The sequence below is a fragment of the Macaca fascicularis genome, chromosome 3 (assembly GCF_037993035.2).
Source record: "Macaca fascicularis isolate 582-1 chromosome 3, T2T-MFA8v1.1".
NCBI lineage: Eukaryota > Metazoa > Chordata > Mammalia > Primates > Cercopithecidae > Macaca > Macaca fascicularis.
In genome coordinates this window covers 8,494,701-8,513,437 of record NC_088377.1, presented here as the reverse complement: position 1 = coordinate 8,513,437, position 18,737 = coordinate 8,494,701, and the positions used below count along the sequence as shown (strand labels likewise).

The window sequence follows — 18,737 nt, the reverse complement described above, 5'->3', positions numbered from 1 at the left end:
CATAACGATCTTGCCATCAGGACTTTGTCTGTTGGGAGATATTGGTGAATGGAGCCCGGCTCTTCCAATAAGCAACCGACGTGCGTTGGCGAAACTGCCACCCTTGAGACCTGCCTGGTCTCCTTCCCGCCTGTAGTTGGCTAAGTAGTGTCTCCCCACAATTCATGTCCACCTGGAACCTCAGAATATTGCCTTATTTACAAGTAGGATCTTTGCAGATGTAATTAATGATTAAAATAAGATCACAGATTAGGATAGGTTCTAAATCCAGTGACAGCATCCTCATAAGAGGGTGAGCAGGACACACAGAAACATACAGAAGAACGTTGTGGGATGACAAAAGCAGAGACTGAAGTGATGCATCTATAGCAGTCTCCCCTTATCCACGGGAGACACACTACAAGACCCCCAGGGGACGTCTGAAACCTCAGATAGTACTGAACCCAACTGCCATTCACTGGAACACTTTCTGTTCCACCCACAAATGTAATGCCTTTTACATCTTAACTAAGCACTTACTATCCACTGTGGTCATCAGTTTTGCGGTTTGAGGTGCAACGGCAAAACAAGCACAGATTTCTTTTTCTTTCTTCAAACTTCAAAGATGGAAGATTCATTCTTACTGTACATCTTAGCAACCACAGCGTATGATCTTTTTCCTTGTAAGTAGAGAACTTTCACCTTTTCACTGAAAGAAAGCACTTCACGGTTTCTCTTTAACATGCCTGGAATTGCCAGGATCAGTTCTCTTGTGCCTTGGGGCTATTACTGAATAAAAGAAGGGATACCTACACACAAGCACTGTGGTACCACAACAGTCGATCTGATAACCGAGAGGGTTAGTCGGCGGCGACTAACAGGCAGGTACCATCTGTAGCGTGGATACAGTGGACAAATGGGGAATTCACGTCTTGGGTGGAGCAGGGCAGGATGGTACAAGATTTCATCATGCTACTTAGCATGGTGAGCAATTTAAAACGTATGATTCATTTATTTCTAGAAATGGCCATCTAATATTTTCAGACAGCAGATGAAACTGCCAGAAACCATGGAAAGTGGAATTGCGGATAAGAGAGGACTACTGTCCAAGCCAAGGAACACAGGGCTTGCAGGTAACCCCAGGAGCTGGAGGAGGCACCAGATGCATCCTTCCTCACAGCCTCCAGATGGGACCAACCCTTGATTTTGGATTTCTGGACTCCTAAGCTGTAACAGAATAAATTTCTGTTGCTTTAAGTCACTAGGTTGTAATAATCTGTCACAGCTGTCCTGAGAAACTAGTATAGTACTTGTGAATGCTGTTTTTAACAAAAATTTTGTCACTTTAGGGTACTATATGGCTTTTCTTTTTTTTTTTTTGCCTTATAGAGTTAGGTCAATTTCCAAAAATGCTGGAGCTTATGCCAAGAATTAAGTGACTCCCTGGTTGCAGTGGCCAAAAAGCCTGAAATTTTCAAAGTAATACTAATTTTGCAAAACTTTTCATGTAAACTCCTTTGCCTGACCATGCCCTAATTTTTCTGATTAGGAAAATCTGGCTCTTATCCCACTGGAGGAAAAGTGTCTGGTTCATATTCTGATGGAAATCATCACTTGGGAGGTGTTTTGACAAACATCTCTCAGTTTCGTTTAAAAATTATGTTAGAAATTAAAAATAACTAATGGAAAATAAAATCTAATTTTTAGTATATTTTCCTGCTAACATTTATGGGCAAATTAGTTATATTATGATTGTTTCATGCATACTTACTCCTCCAACAGAATCCTAACTCTCTTAGGAGTTCCTTTTAATTATCCTAAAAACAGTTAAGAGTACACTGATCCAAAATACAATTAGGTTGAGAAACAATGAACTCCTAAATGACCAATCAAGTTTTTTTCCAACATTTTAATTCTCAAATAAGGTCATTTCCTTTTATTTGACTCGTTAAAAACTAGATTATAGTTCTTCCAGGAGAGGAACCAAGTCAGATTTATTTTAATCACATACATTGCCAAATGCATGCTTCACTCAGGGAAAGATTTCAGTATGCATAATTTATTCGTGCATTCATTCATTCATTCTGGAAACACTTACAGAGTAGCACTTTACATGCCGATACTGTGAAAACAATGGTGATATGAATTCTTAAATAATTAAAGAAACAGTCCATTAAAAATCTTATCAAGATAATAGACTACTTTAGATTTTACGAAAGATCACATTTTCATTGGCCTATATATAATGTTTTAACCAGTAAGGCTCACTAAGTTAAATAATATGGTAGATAATTTTAAATTTACAGAAGGGTATTGAGTTTTACTATTTGGCTTAGATAAGCTGGTAGTTACTTGCTAAAATTAATCTTTATTATAAAGCAGATCATCTTGAAATTGAAACAAAAACAAATGTAGCTATTATTGAAAATGTTATGCTACCTCATAGCCATTACAGATGTTATTTATAAGTACTATGTTGTCATCTGTACAACATACAGATTGTATGTGTTGTACTGTGTTGTAATCTGCCTGATTCCAATGAATAAAGAAACCTTCAGTGTGAATCAATACACTAGATACCAGCAGACATATTTAAAAGATTGCTACAGTTTCACTGAAATTTCAAAGGGTGACTGCAGGAACAAAAGAAGAAAGATGAATAGTCCCTATCATAGCAAGATTAATACAATTTGTCACCAGTTCATGCCCAGAAAGACTTATTATATAATAGATTGCCAAAGTTGAACATTTCGATGATCCAATGCAAATCCTGTATAAATGCTGGTAGATGTTGCTGCTCAATGAAAATGAAAGTGGTATTTGGATTTGCTTATCAAGGCAAGTGTCATGTAGCAAAATGCAGGCTATGAGTTGCCTGGAAACTGTATTTCTGCTTTTAATTTGCAAGTGAAACATTTCCATCCATAGCCTGGAAGGGACCATCATGTACTCAGCAGCACTCATTAGATTTTGGGCAGTCCCCTGGTCATCTGACCTTCCCAAACATAGGGAAAGGATGTGGATAGACATTTTCCCAAAAAGACATAAAAATGACCAATGGGTACACGACAAGGTGCCCAATATCACTGATCATCAGGAAAATGCAAATCAAAGCCGCGATGAGGTATCACCTCACACCTGTTCCGATGGCTATAGTCAAAAAGACAAGAAATAGTAAGTGTTGGTGAGAATGTGAGAAAAGGGAATCCTTGCACACTGTTGGTGGGAACATGGAATGTTACAGACACTGTGGAAAAAAGTACGGAGGTTCCTAAAGAAATTAAAAATAGAACTACCACATGACCCAGCAATCCCTTTTCTGGGTATTTTCCCAGAGAAATGCAATCACTATCTCATAAAGACACCTGCAATGCTATGTTCATTGCAGCATTACTTGCAATAGCCAAGATATGAAAACAACCAAAGTGTCTGTCCAAGTGGATGAATACATAAAATAGTGGTAGATATATATAATGGAATATCATTTAGCCCCCCCCCCTTTTTTTTTGAGATGGTATCTCACTCTGCTGCCCAGGCTGGAATGCAGTGGCACAATCTTGGCTCACTGCAACCTCTGTCTCCTAGGTTCAAGTGATTCTCCTGCCTCAGCCTCCCACATAGCTGGGATTACAGGCACCCACCACCACACCCCACTAATTATTATATTTTTAGTAAAGACGGGGTTTCACCATGTTGGCCAGGCTGGTCTCGAACTCCTGACCTCAAGTGATCCACCTACCTCGGCCACGCAAAGTGTTGGGATTACAGGCGTGAGCCACCATGCCTGGTTCATTTAGCTTTCAAAAAGAGATTCTGCCAATTGCTACATTATGGATGAATCTGGAGGACATTATGCTAAGTGAAATAAGCCAGACACAGAAAGACAAATACTGCATGATCTCACTTATATGTAAAATCTATAACAAACAAACAAACAAAAAAATAAAGGCTGAATGGGGAAATGGGGAGATGTAGGTCAAAGAATATAAAGTAGCGAATATGCAGGGTGAACAAATCTAGAAATCTAACGTATACCATAAGGGATGTGCTTAATAATACTGTGCTGTGCTGTACTTGGGATTTTTGCTTGAAGAGTAGATTTTAGGTGCTCTTGCCCCACAAAAAAAGAATGTATAATTATAAAAGATGATGGATATGTTAATTTGCTTCACTATAGGAACCTTATCACCATCTTCATGTATATCAAAACATTATGTTGTACATCTTAAATATATAAAATAAAACTTTTAAAAAATAAATCACAAAGTCATAGTTCAAACCACTCTTTTGGAAAAGTATGGATTTGTTAATATAAGTGGTATATTACAATAGTGTATGCATCTGGGGAAAATGGACTCCATCTTTCATTATATAAAAAGCAATTCTCGGCCAGGCGTGGTGGCTCACGCCTATAATCCCAGCACTTTGGGAGGCTGAGGCGTGTGGATCACAAGGTCAGGAGATTGAGACCATCCTGGCTAACATGGTGAAACCCCGTCTCTATAAAAATATAGAAAAAAAAAAATTAGCCAGGCATGGTGGCACACGTCTGTAGTCCCAGCTACTCGGGAGGCTGAAGCAGGGGAGTCTCTTGAACCCCGGGAGGGGCTAGATGTTGCAGTGAGCCAAGATCGTGCCACTGCATTTCAGCCTGGGCAACAGAGCAAGACTCTGTCTCAAAAAAATAAAAATAAAAATAAATAAGCAATTCTCTGTGATTTAATATAGGGTGCCAGCCACATCACCGATTCATGCACTCACTCATGCATTTGTCATAAAGGAAATTATTCATTCATTTATGAAATGGACATGTACTGATAGCCTGTTTCTTAATAGGCACCATGAGCATGAATGAAAGATTACATGACGACAGCCACAGAACTTAAGGCATAGAACTTTAACAAGGCATGTTTTGAGCTTCTGGTCTTGACGCCCGGCTAATTTTTTGTATTTTAGCAGAGATGGGGTTTCCCTGTGTTGCCCTGGCTGGTCGTGAACTCTTGAGCTGAGACAATCCGCCCGCCTCAGCCTCCCAAAGTGCTGGGATTACATGCGTGAGTCACCGCGCCAGGCCGAGGTTCTATAGATCCTTAATCATGATTAACCTGCAATATGATAATTCTGTAGATGCCTGCTCACCTCCCCTAAAGAATGTGCCACTCTAAGTAGCTGGTTCAAAATAGCTTGACTTCTTAACCTCTAGATCCACTCCAGAGAACAGTTGTCTCTCCCCATTGCACAAACACATTCATTTATTTAATGGCATCAACCAAAGCATAAGAATGGGAGGAAACAATGAATGTCTTTCATTTCTCCAACTTTGAATTATCAAAACTATTTATTTTCTGGGCTCACCAAAATGCAGCTGAGTTCGGCTGTTGAAAGTCTGGTTAACATGTCAGTTCAGCCACCAAATGGAGTAACAGTTGTTACTCTCTTATGTTTTCTCTACTGTCCTCAAAGGAATAGCATGAGAACAAAGCAATTAGCATACATTCAGGAGTTGCATAATGATGTTTTGGACAATGACAGACTGCATATAGGAAGACGGTACCATAAGATTATAATGGAGCTGAAAAATCCCTATGGCCTAGTGACATATAGCTGTAGTAACACTGTAGAACAATGCATTTCTCACATTTTTGGTGTTGCTGGTGTACAAACCTACTGTGTTGCCAGCTGTATAAAAGTATAGCACATATAATTATGTACAGTACATAATAGTTGATAATGATAATAGTTGACTATGATATTGGTTTACATATTTACTATACCATACTTTTTATCATTATTTTAGAGTGTACTTTTTCCATTTCAAAAAAAAAAAAAGTAAACTGTAAAACAGCCTCAGGCAGGTCTTCAGGAGGGATTCCAGAGTAAGGCATTGTTATCATAGGAGATGACAGCTCCATGCAGGTTACTGTCCCTGAAGATGTTCCAGTGGCACAGGGACAAGATGTAGAGATGAAAAACAGTGATATTGATGATCCTGACTCTGTCCAGACCTACGCTAATGTGTGTTTGTGCCTTAGTTTTTAATTAAAAGTTTAGAAAGTTAAAAAAATAGAAAAAAACCTATTGAGTAAGGATATAAAGAATGAAAATATTTCTGTACAACTGAACCATGTATTTGTGTTTCAAGCTAAGTGAGTACGAAAGAGTCAAAAGGTTAAAAAAATTAAGTTTAATAAGTAAAAAAAGTTATAGTAAGCTAAGATTAATTTACTATTGAAGAAAGAAATATTTTAATAAATTTAGTGTAGTCTAAATATACAGTGTTTATAAGTCTACAGTAGTAGATAGTGATGTCCTAGGGCTTTCACATTCACTCACCACTCACTGATTCACCCAGACCCACAGCCACTTTCCGTTCTGCAAGCTCCATTCATGGTAAGTGCCTTATACAGGTGTATAGGTGTACCATTTTTTCCTTCTTAATAATAATGATTAGTAATAATATTTATTAGTAATAATCATCATTATTATTATCTTGAGACAGAGTCTTGCTCTGCCGCCCAGGCTGGAGTGCAGTGGCACGATCTCGGCTCACGGCAACCTCCGCCTCCCGGGTCCCAGCAATTCTGCCTCAGCCTCCTGAGTAGCTGGGACTACAGGCGCGTGCCACCGTGCCCAGCTAATTTTTTGTATTTTTAGTAGAGATGAGATTTCACCGTGTTATCCAGGATGGTCTTGATCTCCTGACCTCGTGATCTGCCCACCTCAGCCTCCCAAAGTGCTGGGATTACAGGCGTGAGCCACTGCACCCGGCCTATACTGCATTATTACTATACCTTTTCTACATTCTGATACATAAAAACCATTGTGTTAAGTGTCACAATTGCCTACAGTATGCAGCCTGGTCACATGCTGTACAGGTTTGTGCCTAGGAGCACAGGCTATACCATATAGCCTGTAGCCTACGTGTGCAGCAGGCTATGCCATCTATGTTTCTGTAAGTGCTCTCTGATGTTTGCACGATGAAATCATCTAACAACTCATTTCTCGGAACTGACCCGGCGTGGTGATGCATGACTGTGTAGGGAAATACTTTCATCCCTTTAGAAGAAGCTATAAATAACCAGGTATAAATGCAGGATTCCTTTCCAAAGACAAATACTGGAAACAAACACAATCAAGGAAGATAATTGATTACTTCACAAAAAACAAACAAGATATGAGAGTAAATTAAATAAGAAGACCGTGACTAGGACAAATAAGCAGCAAGAGCTCAGAACAGCTAACATTATTATTATCGTTGTTGTTGTTATTATGAGATGAGGTCTTTCGCCAGGTTGCCCAGGCTGACCTCAGATACTGAGGCTCAAGAGATCCTTTGCTTTAGTTTCCCAAGTAACTGAAGTTAAACTACAGGCAACTGCCAGCATGCCTGGCCTGCAACTTACATCTTTTGTACACTACAGCGCGTTACTGTTCAAAGCACATGCATGTATTCAGCTGTTTAATCCTTGCAACACTACCAAGAAGCATGAGTTGTTATCATGACTGACTCTCTTCTACAGGTGAGGAAATGAGGCACAGGGAAGTGAAAAGTGTGCTGGGACAGACACCTGCCCCCAAGCAGTCTGGATCTGCTTCATATAGAGAAACTGGATCCTTAAGAAGGAACATGGGCCTCAATTTCTAAATCGTAACCAGTTCAGCCCTCACTTCTCTCTTTTGTTTGTTTGTTTGTATGTTTGTTTCACTATCCTGGGGAAAAAAAGTGAATAGAAAGGTACTAATAAAAATGAGTTTAATTTCTCAAATTTTATTCTTTATAAAGAATACATTGGTATAGGAGTAAAGACAAAAAATTCAAAAAAGAATCGAGTATTAAAAGACCCTTGATGGTATAACATGAATTATTTTAATTTTGTTTTTAAAGTTTTATTTTCTAAACTCCTATAATAATTGTTTTTCAAATGGGGAAAATGAACAAAGTTTTTATTACTGCCTTTCTTTCTACAATATATTATTCAATGGAGATACTGAACCTGTATTTGCTACAGGTTAAAGAAAATAAAATAAAACAATCCCCAGCCAGGCAAGGGTGATTTTCAGAGAGGATGCCAACAGGGTCCTATCCCATCAGGCATCCATGACAAATCTGTCTGCTGTCTGGTCCTGTAGCACCACCCAAATGTGGTTCAGGCAGCACTGCAAACAATACAGACTCAGGAGATCAGGGAAGTCATTTTGCAAAGAAGCAAAAGGGTCAGGAGGTAGCACCTGTAAGGATGAATGCTGGAGCTGTCTCGTGGAGTTTCACAGAAAGGTGACAAGCTGCACAATGACTGTCTAGGGGCAACAGATGCATAGGAGGAAAGCAGTCTTCATTCAAACAGGGTACTGAGATTGACAGTGTGTCTTCCGACAAGACAAGCAAAAGTATGTGAAGAAATGAGTCCCGAAAGGAAAATATCTCTTTGGACAATTTCATTTCAATTTAATTTCATGTTAAATACAAAATATATATATTGAATATGTGGATAAAATCATTAGAATATATTCATGCATTACGTATGTTTATTGTGGCACTATTCACAATAGCAAAGACTTGGAACCAACCCAAATGTCCATCAATGACAGACTAGATTAAGAAAATGTGGCACATATACACCATGGAATACTATGCAGCCATAAAAAAGGATGAGTTTGTGTCCTTTGTAGGGACATGGATGTAGCCGGAAACCATCATTCTCAGCAAACTATTGCAAGAACAGAAAACCAAACACTGCATGTTCTCACTGATAGGTGGGAATTGAACAACGAGATCACCTGGACACAGGAAGGGGAACATCACACACCAGGGCCTGTTGTGGGGTGGGGAGAGTGGGGAGGGATAGCATTAGGAGTATACCTAATATAAATGATGAGTTAATGGGTGCAGCACACCAACATGGCACATGTATACATATGTAACAAACCTGCACGTTGTGCACATGTACCCTAGAACATAAAGTGTAACAAAAAAAGAATATATTTGTGCATTAACATCTACATGAGACATGACAGCATCTCACCATGTCTGGCAGTCTCTCGGGGTCAAATGCAATCTCTGCCCCCACCGGGCAGTCATCGGCACTTATGGAATAGGCCAGGCAGAATGCTCTGTTAGATACTGCCTCCTTCCCTTTGCAATGCACTGTCCCAGATTGCCTGGGGTGAGAGAAGTGATTGTCTATGAGAGGCACCTTGGAGTGAATGAAAACAGGTCCAGGAAGGATCCCTCAGCATTTTAGAGGCTCAGCATTTTCTGATCACCAAAGAGGGTACTTTACCATGAGGTGACCCAGCAACGAATGGCTGCTGAGTTCTCTGAGTATTTTAGGGAGCTGCAGGAGATCTGGGTGGAGCTGTGGGTTTCCATGTGTAGAGTGTGTAAACATCACATCACCCTTTGGTGCTTCGCCAGTGCTTGGGGAGCTTCCAGGTGCTATTTATTTTGTTTAGTTTATTGTTCAGTGTTATTGTTTGTTGATTTGATCTATTTTTTTCCTCCTACAAAGGGGCCAGTCGGCAAGGACACATCCTGTAGACGGCTAATTGATGATGCCCTATTGTTCAGTGTGTGTGCACTGTGGTTTTATTTGCTTCGGTTCAAAGGACCTAAACAATGCATTCGCTGGAATTTAGTAACTGCTGCAAAATCAGCCCAGAGAACAATCTGTGAGCTGATATTTTTTTGTACCCAAATCTGGTAATCTCTGCTTGACTAAAGAAAGCAAAATCTAAAATGACCTTTCAACTAACCACAGAAAAGGCCTTCCACTGAATCTCAAAGATACTTACTTTTCTACCAAATATAAAATATTCGAATCATGCATCATTTTCCATGATTCAAAGGAGACAGAGGTGCCTACAGGATACGTTATTCATAGACAAGTCTATTCTAGTCTAATCACGTCCCCTTAAAAATCAGCAAGTAGATGACACCGAGGATGAGAACAAGGGACTGAAACCATTACTTTAGAAACTTTATATTTTTACCTGTTTCAAGACAGAATTCTCCTAGAAAAGCTGGAGCAACAAGCTTATTCCCCTTGGAGAGGAGATAACGAATAATGGACGGCGCATTCGGAGAGAGGAAGTTTCCACTGGGGGCCCTTCCTGCATCAGTGCGTCTCTGGTTGGGCTGGCTATCTGTGTAGGAAGTGAACGCAGGAAGTATCTGTCTACAAACCCTTTATCCTCAAGGTAATTGCTGTAGCAGCATTTTACTGTTTACCAAAGCAGTAAACATGTGATCTAAAAAAAGATGTTTTCCATCTCCAGAAGAACAAGGCTTTAAAAAATGTATACATGTGCTTATTTTGTAACTAGCTTCTTATCAAAATTGGTTACAATAGGCATGGGCTTTCAACACTCAGTCAATGAAAACAACTCTTGGGATGGACAGAGGTACCACAGGGATGCACAAGAAACAAAGAAAGGGCTTCCTTCACTAGAATGCTAGCCTAGCAACACATATTTTACATCTTTTCTCCTAAGACCGGCTCAACCGAGTTCATACTGTTTGGCTTACAAAGAATAAAAGTCAACAAAACTATGTTAATTCAAGTTGGTAGAATGAGTAATTCAGAAAGTCCAATAACTCATAAAAGTCACTTACATTTGACCTTGGACAATATCTTACTTTTATGTGAATATAAATATGCTTCCAGTTTAGGAGTTCACACAAGATGAAGTGAAAAGTTAGAACTCAAAAGATGTGTAGTGACTGCTTTTGCTGACTTTTGCCTGGCACAGGCCAAGCCTCCTGGTCCATCTTTTCCTTTGTTTTCTTTTCCATTTTTTTTTTTTATGAGACAGAGTCTCGCTCTGTTGCCCAGGCTGGAGTGCAGTAGTGTGATCTCGGCTCACTGCAAGCTCTGCCTCCTGGGTTCACGCCATTCACCTGCCTCAGCTTCCCGAGTAGCTGGGACTACAGGCGCCCACCACCATGCCCGGCTATTTTTTCATATTTTTAGTAGAGACGGGGTTTCACTGTGTTAGCCAGGATGGTCTCGATCTCCTGACCTCGTGATCTGCCCGCCTTGGCCTCTCAAAGTGCTCCTTTGTTTTCTTTATTCCAGATCAAGCTTGCAAACCTGTCCTGTCCCAGATTTCCTGGGGTGAGAGAAATGATTGTCTATGAGAGGCAGTTTGGAATGAATGAAAAGAGGTGCAGGAAGGATCCCTCAGCATTTAAGAGGTCCAGGAGGGGTCCCCCTCATCATCATTGTTGTCCTTTGTGTTTTTCAAGCCTCCTTCCAGGTGGATAGCGATTGCAATGAGAGAGAAAGAGTATGGAAGGAGAATAAGAAGTATAGGGAGATGCAGAAGGTAACAACGCCCTGATTGTCTCCTTCCAGGACCTGCTGTGCATAGTGTCGGGTGAACTCACCAGAAAGCATTTCCCAGCCCTGTTTTAAGCAATCTCCAATGCAGATCAGGTGCTTGTGAATAACTGGGAGCGCATTGTTTCTGTCAGAGATCTCACTTTATAATGAAGAGATAAAAACATGTTCATCACAGGAAAATGGCCAAATCGGCTACTTGAAAACAAAATTCAATTCACAAACTATTGCAGAAATTGAAAAATAAAAAGGTGGGGGGAAATGCTTTTCATAGATTCCCTGATTTTAGTCTTAGAAGAAAAATGTATTTGGCTTGAATGAACAGGAAAATTAACTAACTTTGATTGAGGAGTTTATGTGTGCCATGTACAGTTCTGGGTTCTTTCAACTTGGTGAATCTCACCATAACCCTGTGAAGTAGGAACTATCACTCTACTCACTGCACAGATGGAAAAGCCTACCTCCTGTGAGGCTGTGGCTTGTCAGAGGTGAAACGGCTGGGAAGTAGAACAGCCAGGGTGTGAACCCCCAAAGCCAGGTGGGAGCCCATTTCCCCTGCCCACGGCAAGGGACCCTCCCCAGTTTCAGGATCCGATAGGGGCACTGCTGTTAGCTCCCCATGTCCTGACGGCAGCACAGTCGTCAGATGGTCACCGTGGAGAAGGCGGAGCGGACCACCCCCATTTTCCTATAAGGGAGCTAGGGCCAGAAGAGGTGCGTTCACCTGGGGAAGTCCTGCAGCATCATACTAAAGCTCCAGGCCACCCTCTCCCAGACGGGCCTCTTTCCACTTCCCCTTACCAGCGGCTCTATCTATGCCTCCCATCCGTTGCACAGAAGATAAGGCCAATCCCTTTTCCACAGAGGCTATTTTAAGGATGCCACGAAGAAATACAGAGTACCAAGTGCCTCCTTGGGCCAAAGATAAAAGTGGGCTGTGCTCTCCGGATTCAGCCTTCATGTTTTTGACGCTCTCTGGAAGGTCAGGGAAGGCATACATGTTGTATGGATCCAAAGAGGACTATGCAATGCAAAACCACATACTTTTTTTTTTTTTTTTTAACTTGGAGCAATGTCTTGGGACATCTACCTCAAATTGAGACACAAACTAATTGTGTTGACAGATTCTGAAGGGTTGTTTCAACAGTTTCTTCTTCCTCAAAGGTGAGCATCATGTGCACACTGTCAAAATTTAAAAAAAAAAAAAAAAGATGCAATAAAACCCAATGAAACCCAAAGAGCATGGAGATGAGAAACTCACTGCTGGCTGGTGATTTGAATGAATGGCCTTGGGGGCAATGTGAATGTGGAGGGAGGAGAAGGGTCCTGTCTTCAGTGTCAATACTTGGTAAATTTATAAAAAAAAAAAAAAAGAAATCAACACATGATTTGCTATACTGTAATTTCATGACAGCAAGGGAGATTTTAAATCATCAAGGCAGAAGGATTTAAAAGTGGAATGTGTTACATGCAAGAGTGCGGGATCTTTGCATAATGTTATTATATTTTCAAAAATTCAACAAGCATTGTTTTTAACAAATGCGTTTAAAGTAACAGCCCTGATGTTAATGTTATGATTGGATTCTGATGTGGCACTTTAAAAATAAATCATTTTGCTTGGCCTTGGCATTTCTTTTCAAAATGTCTCTGTACTTATCTGTGTACAACAGCAGATTGCCATTCTTCCCAGAGTTTAATTCCATGAACACCCTGCTGAAAGACTTGTTAAGGCCTTATGGAAAACTCTGACCTGCGTGTTCATTATTGACGCCCAAGACGAGTGTAAGGAAGTTGATACTTGGGATGAGGAAATTTAAATCAGCAGCTGATCTGGAATCTGGAAGCACTGCCTCTTGGATCTCACCAAATATGGAAAGAATTCTTGTCACTGAGCAAATATAGAATTCAGTGCTAGAGTTTTACCTCTTGAATTTTCTAGAACTTTGTTTTGATTAGCCACCTAGAGTATAAGAACTGCTGCCTATGGGATTTTTCACAGAAGAGGAGATAACATAAAGCACCCAGCAATAATAATTTTCATTCCCCAATTATTTAAATGTGTCTCCATAACACTTAATACATCATGTTTCTCTGCACAGTAATTCGCTATTTACAGCTACAGTGAATAGCAGGAAAAAAGAGATCAGATGATGATAAAGAGAAGGGAGACAGATTTGTGTGACTTGTGTAAGTCACTGGGCCTCTCTAATCCTTTGTCCTTATCTGTAAGAAAGCAGCAGTACCCAGGCTGCTGTGAGGATCACATAAGACACTGTGAGAGTTTAGCACAGGGCTTGGCACATAGCAAGCAGTTATTAGGATGATGTTAGTTTCAATTATGAATTCAAGCTACTTTTTATACTTTCTTAAACATCAATTTAAGTCAATTTTAATTAATGTTATTTTACTAGGAGAAATGTCTCTAAAAACATAAGAATCCCATTTGAAGTCTACAATGATGATTACATTACTCGGATATCTTAATTTCAAATAATTAAAATTAAAATTTATGTTTTCAACAAGTGCTTATTGAACCTCTACCCTTTGCCAGTCACTGCTGAGGACACAGAAGAAATGGATAAGATATCACTAAAAACAGCTTCTGCGATGTCAGTGGGTACACATAAATTATTCACACTCAACAACAAACACCAGCGAAGCTGGGAGAATGTGCTGACAAGAAAGAAAATGAAGAGTGGGAGAGCGGACAGACGGGAATCGATGTTAAACTTCATAAAACATGTCTTGGCCAAGCTCAATAGGGGAAATATGTGGAAAGTAAGCTAGACCAAACAGGGAATAAAAGTATAAATAAGAAAAAAAATCCAGAGGTCACACTGGGCCACTAGCCAAAATGGGTTCACAGCAAACAAACAAAAAAAATGTAGTGAAGTACTAAAATTAAAGAAGTACAAATAAAAATGAGATTCTGTTCTTACCTGTCAGAATGGCAAAGATTCAAAGAGTAAAATATTCAGAGTTGTTACGGGTGTAGTGTGGAAATGGTCTCACATGTGGCTAGAAAAAGGGGGAACTGGTATAATCCTTCCAGAGAATAATCTGGTAATTATTTGTTAAATTGGCAAATATTTAAATTTGGCAAAGACTTAAAACTATGTATACCCATTGACTCAATAATTCCTTTCTAGGCACCGATACTAATAAAAAGTATTCAAAAAATTAAATAGATGGTGTACTGCAATATAATTAGTGAAACATCGCAAGCAGCATCACTTTATACACGAGGATATTGGTTACAAAAATTATAATACATATTTTAGATAGAATATAATGAAGCATAAAAATTCTGCTTATCAAAAAATTTTAGTAACATGGGGAAATGCTTGTAAAACAATGCTAACTGAGAAGAGCAGGACAGGTAGGTAGCTATAAGGCCAAACAGATACACGCGGTGGAGAGATGTGTCCCAACTGTTAGGAATTTGCTGTGGTTGGTTAGGATCTGTTTTGTCATGACTTTTAAACATTTTGTCTACCATGAGAATTTTTTGTTTATAATTTATGCTAAAAAACAAGAAGTATTTTTTGCAATTCGGGAATAAAGCAGCCAGTGGGGTATTCCAGGGTGCTGTTCCTGTCCTAACCGGAACGCGATGCAGCCGTAGGCCTCTGCCCTCCTTCAGCAGCCTCGGCTCAGAGCAGGACGAAGCCAACCCTGACCAGCACCACCTCGGGTGACCCCTGGATGCTCCACCTGCCCCTGTGTGTGGTACCTGCCCTGCTACACCTTTAACAAGCACCCCTGCAAGCTCCCTCCTCCTTCCTTCCCTGTCGTGTGGCTGCCCAGGCCCAGATGTACCCTGTCTGGGTGTGGGAGGCCACACATCAGAGCAGTCTGTGGCTGTGGGCTTCACAGCTGAAGTGGGGCTGTGGGAAATGTTAAGAGGATTGAGTGCAGAGCCTGAAAGACAATATGGTAGAAAAGGTTACATCCACTGGGGGGCGTCTGATGGCATCCGCCATTTATTGAGGATTGGTGCAAGACAGGGTGGCCATTATGATCCCATTTTACAGGTGAGGAAACTGAGGTCAAACAGGCTAGCTATCTTGCCCAGGGTCACAACAGGAAGGAAGCAAATGCAAGTGTGTCTGTGGCCACGTAAGGTGAGAGAAGTGCGGTCAGGGGTGGTCTGACAGAATCCCCAGGCCAGGGCGCAGCTGTCCTCTATCCTGTGGGATTGAAAGAGCGGACAAGAAGGCTCTCCTGGAGCATTTGAGGTAGCTCCAAAGAAAAGACCCCGCCAGAGCACAGTGTGCTACCAAACACTGGAACAGCCTGGAGACTGTCCCTGTCTCTTCTCTGAGGTTTCGCATTTCAGAGAAACTCTCATCCGTCTGGCTTCCCCGTGGCCTTTACTCTGTGATTCTCTTATGTATCAGCTGTTAAACCAAAAAATCCGCCAAGTTGTTGGGATGCCAATAACAGCTTTGGGTCTCCACCCCCACAAAGGGAATCTTATTCTAAAGTTCTAACTGTACCAGTCATATTTTCCTGAAGACAACAGAAATGGTTGCTTCATTTACTTATTTTTATGTATGCTTTTTTTCAAGAGTTGTTAACCTGTGTTTGTGTTTAAATAAAGATCTGTTTTGCAAAACAAAAATGTTATGAGATAATCACTTATAAATGTAGATAATTAAGATATGGTTCAGGCTCAGTACATTGTCTGAAAGCATTGCAGTCCTGCACTGTATTTCATGTGGAAACAAAAGGCCACAGATTGAGCCATTCTCACTCCTGCTTTCCGGGGTCACTGAGTCAGGGTGCCTGGCGTGCATGGGTGCATGCACACACAGGCGGAAGGCTAGGGAGAAGCGTGCGGTGTCCACAGAGGGCAGCCTGGATCACAGAGCTGCCCACGACCAGGAGCAGCAAGTTGTTTTATAGTAGTGGCCTATAAAGCCACTTTTCAGCAAGGACAGATACTCAGAGCATACTCTGAAATGACTTATGCAGAGCAAGGCAGCGGCATTTTGCCCCTGGCCTTCCTTCCATTCTCCCGGAATCCCCTGAAAGTAACAAGAACTGACACAATTCATATTTCACTTAGCCAATGGGTTGATGAAAAATCATATTATCTGTAGCTATTAAACTCATTAATCACATCCATCAAAATTCTATGAGGAGTTAACTTTCTTCATGTAACTCTTAGTCTTAGTAAGTTTCCTTCACATGTGATAGCAAATGTTCAAGGAGTGCAAATGTGCAAACATGGCGTATATAATGCAAACTTCATGTCTTTAAATGAATAAAATCGAGTCCTATCAGGTCGTGTTTCAATTACCATCAAACCTTCCAACCTCTGTTAATTCAAAGAAAGTAACTTCTTCAGGCAAGTCATGGAAATAGTACTAGGGTGCCCTCAGATCTCCACCAAGCCTTGTTAGTAACTTTCCATGTCCTGATTTTTAAGATGCTTTCCCCTAACGCTGCTGCCGGCTGCTGGCTCTCTCCACATCCTTCAATGTCAGATCTCTGTGATGACGGAAAATCCCCCACATTCCCTTTTTACACAGTAAGGATCTTTCTAGGATCAGAACTTGCAACCTGGGGTTCATGTTCTCCTTAAAAGGTCCAGGGAGAGAACTGTATTTCTGTTGTAATTCTATGTATTTCTTTTTATGCACCTGAAAGTATTATTCTGAGAAAGGACTGTAGGCTTCATTAGACTTCCCAAATTGCAGATGGCATTTAAAAAAAAAAAAAGGAATCAGGAAAGTCTTTGGGAAATTAGGCTAAAACTCCTAACTGAAGCACAATCGGGTTTTCAGGGCAACAGGAGGATTCCTGGAGTCTGTAGCAAACACTGAGCTGTTTGTGCGGACAGTGGAGCCGGTGAGGTTCAGCACCTGTCAATATTGTCAGATGTCATGAACGCCCAAGGGAAGCACCAAAACCGATCCGTGAATTGTCTGCAAACCATCGGCTTTGTTGCTTCCAAGTCTTTACTAGAACTCTTCAGCTGATCTTAAAATTCACAGACACTTAGACGTAAATGAGCACTCTCACATAAGTTCCCAAAATTCCAAAATTGCTTTACTTCTTCCAGTTGAAATATTTTGTTCTCAATTTCAAGTTGCCAAGGAAAAATGATGGTAAGAATCACAAAGACTAGATAAGAATATTTAGCTTTTCATAGTGCCTCATAGGGTCTTACAAATGTTAATGCAAAAAAATAAAAACTCCACTCAAATGCAGAAAACCAACAACAAATTCAGAGCATCTGATACCTAATCGACTAACTGATTTATTTACTGAAACAACAAAAAAAAAACAGAGTGCATTGGAGACTGGAAATTGCCTCTATGGGGGACTGTTTCCTAATTCCAGTGGACAGCCATAATTTTCCCTACGCTAATTTGGGCTTTGCGCTAATGTAATTAAAACTGTAGTCAACAGACTCAGGACCTCCTTTTTCCACTCTATAAACAAGGCTGTAAAATCATCTCATTACTTTACCCAGGAAATCTAACAGAAACATGTCTTAAAGGAAGTCACCTATAAAGAGGGACTATTTTAACAGAAGAGTAAAAAAAAAAAATTCACCTGCAGCATTCTAAAGGTTCACTTGGGTACGTACAATAAACACATAATGCAATGGAATAAAATGTTAAATCAAGCATAGTATCTTAGACGAGTGTAAACTATTATTTCCAAAAAATCATTCAGAAAATCAAAAAATATTCAAACTTTCAAAATAGCTTCATGTATTCATAAATGTATATTTTAAATTAAACAGTATAACATATTTGGATGTTTTGCAAAATGTACCTACCTTCTAAAGGATGGTCTGTTATTTCAATGTCCTTTTTAATGCACTAATTTTTGGGGGAAAAAACACATAAGATTGTACCCAAGCTATTCAAGATTGACACAGAATATTTGATTTAACAAACACGAATATAAATAAGGATGAAAACAAGAACAAAAAAAGATAGCAATTTGTGTCACAAAATCAAGTAATTTCTATTCATGCAGCTAAAAGTAGGGCACATTAACCCTCAATTTTATAATTCCTTTCTACAGGAGCCATATTTCAGCAGATTCCAATCCTTGAAGCCAAAGAAAGAAAAGTCTCTATAAGGTGAAAGTTCTTGGTACACAGATTTTTAATATATTATTGAACACACCTTGAGAAATAAAAGCTGAACTTCTGAAACACAGTTTCTATGGTACATATGAGTCAAATCTAATACAAACATTTCAAATTATGAAAATACCAAACCAAAGAATATTTTTGAAAATGCCTTGGCCCAATTCTGGGCACACTTCCATTTTCTTATGCACTTTCCAACGAACTGAAAGCCTCATGAAGCCTCATGAAAACACCACCAAATGCTTTTCACCTTCACGCAGCAAAACTAAAGACATGCAACAAATACAATTTTCTTTTTCCTC

General features: G+C 40.0%; 1 protein-coding gene across 14 annotated transcripts in view; it reads right to left on the bottom strand.

Moving 5' to 3' along the window:
- Positions 1–18,737, bottom strand: part of ERG (ETS transcription factor ERG) — a 281,329-nt gene that overhangs the window by 98,135 nt on the left and 164,457 nt on the right. The gene's annotated exons all lie outside the window — the stretch shown is intronic.